Source organism: Bison bison, unplaced genomic scaffold (assembly GCF_000754665.1).
Source record: "Bison bison bison isolate TAMUID 2011002044 unplaced genomic scaffold, Bison_UMD1.0 scf7180017864466, whole genome shotgun sequence".
In the NCBI taxonomy this organism is placed as follows: Eukaryota; Metazoa; Chordata; class Mammalia; order Artiodactyla; family Bovidae; genus Bison; species Bison bison.
The window spans coordinates 7,065,131-7,071,504 of NW_011495027.1; the positions used below are offsets into that span (position 1 = coordinate 7,065,131).

The following is a 6,374-nucleotide window of genomic DNA, read 5'->3' on the forward strand; positions in this document are numbered from 1 at the left end:
AGCCATATCCAACTCTTTGCCACCCCATGGACTGTAGCCTGCCAGAATTCTCTGTCCTTGGGATTTTTCCAGGCAAGAATACTGGAGTGGATTGCCACTTACTACTCCAAGAGATCTTCCCAACCCAGGGAGCAAACCCATGTCTCCTGCATTGGTAGGCAGATTCTTTAACACTGAGCCACCTGGGAAGCCCTATATGTACATGAGAGGGCAATGCCCTATGGAACACTGTGGGTTGAATTTATGGAGAGAGTATCCAGGGAAGACCTTGACAATAAAGGAAAGATGAAGGTGATCAGTGTCCTCATCCTTTGATGAGGACAGACAGATGCAGGGAAGCAGTGGGAGCAGGAACAGGCTGGAAGAGGAGGGTCAGTGAGAGAAAGAAATTGAGGTAAAGAATGCAGCTTCCTCTCGAACAAACACAACAGAATTTAAGGTACCTACACAATGTTGTTCATGTAAGAATTAATTTATTAACAGAAATTGTAGGACATTTCTTAAGCAGATAGAGAAGAGAAGCAAGCAACCAGGGTGTTGTCAGATCTGCCTAGATATGTCAGAGTCTCACATCTGGGCTAGCTTCTACTTTAAATAATTTCATTACAATGGTAGGGTGTTTTATGATCTCAAGAGTCAGACTGCAGTAGCAGTCAGAGAGCTTGGATTGTCCCTTTATTTTCTCAAAGACTATACTAAGCAACGTCCACATGTTGCCATACTTTATGAACTGTGTGATGACTGGGAAGATTAATTTCTCTGTGCCTCAAGTTTCTCTTCTGTAAAGTGGTGACATGAAAAGTAAAGATCAATCTGTCATTAAGGTCGTTGTTGTTCAGTTGCTAAGTTGTGTCCAACTACAGCATGCTAGGCTTCTTTGTCCTTCACTATCACCCGGAGTTTGGTCAAAATCATGTCCATTGAGTCAGTGATGCTATCTAACCATTTCATTCTCTATCATTCCTTCTCCTCCTGCCCTAAATCTTTCCCAGCATCAGGGTCTTTTCTAGGCGGCATTTTGCATGAGGGGGCCAAAGTATTGGAGCTTCAGCTTCAGCATCAGTCCTTCCAATGAATATTCAGGGTTGATTTCCTTTAGGATTGACTGGTTTGATCTCCTTGCAGTACAAGGGACTCTCAAGAGTCTTCTCCAGCACCACAATTTGAAAGCATAAATTTTTTGGCACTCAGTCTTCTTTATGGTCCAACTCTCACATCCATACATGACTACTGGATAAACCATAGCTTTGACTATACACACCTTTTTTGGCAAAGCGACATCTTTGCCTTTTAATATGTTGTCTATGTTGTCATAGCTTTCCTTCCAAGGAGCAAGTGTTTTTTTGTTTTTTTTTTTTTTTAATTTCATGACTACAGTCACTATCTGCAGTGATTTTAGAGCCCATGAAAATAAAATCTGTCACTGCTTCGACTGGATGCCATGATTTTAGTTTTCTGAATGAGTTATGTCAGTTTTTTCACTCTCCTCTTTCACCCTCATGAAGAGACTGTTTAGTTCCTCTTCAATTTCTGCCATTAGAGTGGTATCATCTGCATATCTGAGGCTGTTGATATTTCTCCTGGCAATCTTGATTCCAGCTTGTGATTCATCCAAAACAGCATTTTGCATGATGTACTCTGCATATACATTATTAATAAATAAGCGAGGTGTCAATATAAAGCCTTGTCATCATCCTTTCCCAATTTTGAACCAGTCCATTGTTCCATGTCCAGTTCTAACTGTTGCTTCTTGACTTGAATACTCAAGGTTTCTCAGGAGGCATTTAAGGTGGTCTGATATTCATGTCTCTTGAAGAATTTTCCATAGTTCTTTATGATCCACACAGTCAAAGGCTTTAGCATAGTCAATGAAGCAGAAGTAGATTTTTTATTTTTTTAATTCCCTTGCTTTTTCTATGATCCAACAGATGTTGGCAATTTGATCCCTGGTTCCTCTCCCTTTTCTAAATCCAGTTTGTACACCTGGAACTTCTTATTTCATGTATGGCTGAAGCCAAGCTTGAAGGGTTTTGAGCATTACCTTGGTAGCATGTGAAATGAGAGAGTGGACAATAGTTTGAGCAATCTTTGGCATTGCCCTTCTTTTGTACTGGAATGAAAACTGACCTTTTCCAGTCCTGGGGCCACTGCTGGGTTTCCAAATTTGCTGATATATTGAGTGCAGCACTTTAATAGCACCACCCTTTGGGATTTGAAATACCTCAGCTGGAATTCCATCTCCTCCATTAGCTTTGTTCGTAGTAATGCTTCCTAAGGCCCACTTGACTTCACACTCCAGGATATCTGACTCTAGGTAAGTGATCACTCCATCGTGGTTACCTAGGACATTAAGTTTTTGTGTGTGTAGGTCTTCTGTGTATTCTTGCCACTTCTTCTTAATCTCTTCTGCTTCTGTTATGTCCTTACTGCTTCTGTCCTTAATTGTCCCCATGTTTGCATGAAATGGTTCTCTCGATATCTCCAATTTTCTTGAAGAGATCTCCAGTCTTTACCATTCTATTGTTTTCCTCTATTTCTTTGCATTGTTCACTTAAGAACGCTTTTTTATTTCTCCTTGTTATTCTCTAAAACTCTGCATTCAGTTGGGTTTATCTTTTCCTTTCTCCCTTGCCTTTCACGTCTTTTCTTTTCTCAGCTACTTGTAAGGCCTCCTCAGACAACCACTTTGCTTTTTGCATTTCTTTTTTTTGCGGGGGGAGGGAGAGGGATTGTTTTTGTCATTTCCTCCTGTACAGTGTTATGAATCTCTGTCCATAGTTCTTCAGGTATTGTATCAGATCTAATCCTTTGTATCTATTTATCACCACCAGCGTATAATCAAGGGCTTCCCTCATAGAGCAGTCAGTAAAGAATCTGCCTGCAAAGCAGGAGATCTGCATTCAATTTCTGGGTTGGGAACATCCCCTGGAGAAGGAATTGGCAACCTACTCTAGTATTCTTGCCTGGAGAATAATCCCATGCACAGAGGAGCCTGACAGGCTACAGTCCATAAGATCACAAACCAAAACACTGTATAATCCTAAGGGATTTTATTTAGGTCATACCTAATGGACTAGCAGTTCTCACTACTTTCTTCAATTTAAGCCTTATCTTTTTCAATAAAGAGCTCATGATCTGAGCCACAGTCAGCTCTAGGTCTTGTTTTTGCTGACTGTATAGAGCTCATCCAATATGGGCTGGAAAGAATATATCAGTCTGATTTCAGTATTGACTATCTGGTGATGTCCCTTCACCATGACAACAAGGCTATGATCCATGTAGGTAGTGGGGTCATTAGGAGGATTACATACCTCATAATGCTTACCATACTCTTAAAATTATACAAGCATATAGTCAATCCTATACAATTTTACAATTGTGTGTTTCTGAAGTCTGGGAGGGTAATTTCTGAATGAAAGGGGAGAGTTGGCTTTGGCCTGAGAAAGTGACACTTCCTTCCCTGGTTGCAGCAGTGGGAGGACACAGCCCAAGAGGAAGATGAGCAGGCTGGGAGGCCCAAGCAGTAACAACTGAGAGGGAGAACAGCAACGGGGGAAGAGTCAGGCTGGAGGAGCTGAAAGCTGCCCCGAGATGTCCAAGTACAGGTTCTGGAGTTGGGCTGCCAGGGTTCAAACCTGAGGGTTCAAGTCACTTATTGTCTGTTGAAACCTTGAGAAAGGAACTTATGTGCAAAGCCTCCATTTTCCTACCGGTGTTATAGGAAAAACAGTAATTCCTGCCTGATTTATTACTATACACATGGTAAGATATAAGTTCTCAGAAAGTTTTTAAAACTTTTCCTGCATTAATGTATGATTTCAACAGTAAATAGGTTGGACAATATGTTATAATGTGTTGGTACATTCTGTAAGTTGCAATTTGCCAAGAAATATAACTTATCTAAAATCTCTCAGTCAGGAAAAAACATGAATTTGCTCAAAAGAATTCCTCTCTAAAATTTCTCCTTCTCTCACTCTCTCTTACTCTTTTTTCTTTTTTTCTACAGTGGATGGGGAGCAGAGACAGAGCAGTAAAATGACCTTTTACTGCTGTGTTAGGTGAAAATTAATAAAAGGAATCTTCACTCAAATGGAATCAGCAGGCCAGAAAGAAGACCTCTCACACAGTACCACTGGAGATCCCCAAGGAAAAAATCTTCAACAGGAGATTCTCCAGTGAGAGTCCCCAACAGGAAAAAGTATGCCTCACATCTCCTAGAAGAACCCAGGAGTACCCCAGCAACCCAGCCAAGGGAAAAGGGTCATTACCTTGAACTCTCACTTTCCTCCAATGGACTTTCTTTTAAAACAATCCTTTCCAACTTACTACTTTTCTTTATAAAATAAGACAGAGAAACTTCCTCTTTTTCTTGGTTGAATTTGCCCCATGTCTTTTGCTACAGGTTGCTTGTCCCAAATGACAATTCCCCTGATATTCCTGAGTAAATCCATTTTTACTTGAAAAATCACTATTTTTAAGGTGAACAGATTTAAGCAACAGGAATAGTAGCATTCACTTCTGAGTCAGAATATTCATAAAGCTTTGTAGGAGACCATAAATTTACCATGTACTTTTTTTTTTTAATTAAAAATATTCTGAGGTTTTCAAACCAAGAAACTTCAAAACTAAATAGAATGAAATAGTGTTACTAGATGGCAGAAAATGATGAACAGTTTCCAATGGTTACTATTCAGTAGAGTTATCTGAAGTGATAGTTAAAAGTACCCCACACTCTGTATTTTCAGCAAGCATCAGAAGTTATAAGAGGCAGTATTTGTACGGGCCAGGTATTAAAAAAAAAAAAAAAAAAGCATGGTAAATACACATGAATAGGCTTACTGTTAGTGTTTTTTCATTAAGAATGAGATTGAACTATTTCAAATAATAGTTTTGTATTATTCAAAATATTAAATGTTAAGAAAAAAATAATACACTGTTAATCTGTTAGGATTTAAATTGTCTGTGGACTACCACTAGTGCCCAGCGGGGTGCAGTCATGATGGAGGGGGCTGGAGGAGGAGACTGCACCCAGGGCTTCTGCGAGCGGGCTGGGAGTTTGGGCCCTCAGTCCTAAAAAGGACTTCAGCCCCTTTTTCTCAGAAAATGAAGCATACTCTCTTCCTTGTCCCATGCCAGATTTTTGCTCCAGCCCTGCTTAGGGGGTTTCCTTGGACAACAAGGAGATGAAACCAGTCAATCTAAAAGAAATTCAATTCTGAATATTGATTGGAAGGACTGTTGCTGAAGCTAAAGCTCCAATATTGGCTACCTGATGTGAAGAGCCAACATATTGGAAAAGACCCTGATGCTGGGAAAGATTGAGGGCAGAAGCAGAAGGGGTGAAAGAGGATGAAATGGTTGGATGGCATCATGGACTCAATGGACATGAGTTTGAGCAAACCCCAGGAGGTAGTGGAGGCTGGGGTGCTTCAGCCCATGGGGTCGCAGAGAGTCAGACACCATCTTAGCAGCTGAACAACAGCAACTAGTACATGCTCCAGGAAGAGCAGAGCATCAGGGTGACATGCCTCAAAGCCAACCAACTCTGAGCTGCTTGAGCTACACTCTGACCCCACGGGGCCATCCTTGCCTCCCCTCCCCCAGGATAGGGCCTGCACTGGGGGATTTTATTGTTGTTATTTAACAGAAGAGTGCTTGGAAGGTCAAGCTTAGGAGCAAACTTACTTGGAGCAGACACTGCAGCTGGGAGTCAAGTCAGCTGCTCCGGATCGCCCCTAGGGCTCATTTTGCTTCCGTCTCCTCTGGATACCGCTCTTATTCAGAAGCTGAAAAGCCAGTTGGTTATTAAAAGTCACCCGGTGTGGGTGGGGTTTATGAGAATCGAAACTGAAAAGACAGAAGGACTTCTATTTTTTTTTCCCTTTCCTGGAGGCAGTAACCTAGATGCCTTCCAGGAAAGCCAGGGAGATAACGGTTCCTCCCTGCCTGGCTGGGTAAACCCAACTTCGTCCCTCCTCCACAGGTGACTTAGGCATTCCTGACCCCACAGTGAATGAGACCCAAATAATGATAGGATGAGAGTTCAACAGCCTGTCTCTCAGGGGTGTTTTTATGAAAGAAGGGGTTTATTTATTAATTTTTTTTCAGTTGAAAAGCCTTTAATTCTTTTATTTTTCTCTTTCCTTTTTAAAAAAGTATTTTCTTTTTAACTCTATGATTTCTTTCTTCACTGGAGAAGAAAATGGCAACCCACTCCAGTGTTCCTGCTGGAGAACTCCATGGACAGAGGAACCTGTGTATTTAACCCTTGATTTTATAGCCCAGAAATATTCACTGTTTTTTGTTTGCTTGTTTTTTTCCTGCTCTTTTACTAAGGTGGATCCACCTTTGGGGTTTGGGGATTGATTCAGATT

At 41.1% G+C, this 6,374-nt stretch overlaps 1 protein-coding gene across 2 annotated transcripts in view; it reads right to left on the minus strand.

Annotated features, from left to right (window-relative positions):
* The window catches only part of LOC105003304 (guanylate-binding protein 4-like), a 40,319-nt gene extending 34,536 nt beyond the window's left edge, over positions 1 to 5,783 (minus strand). For both annotated transcript variants that reach the window (XM_010860363.1, XM_010860364.1), the window contains exon 1: positions 5,686 to 5,783. The gene's annotated coding sequence lies outside the window, so the exon portion shown is untranslated. The remainder of the gene's footprint in view (positions 1 to 5,685) is intronic.
* Positions 5,784 to 6,374: the final 591 nt, after the last annotated feature.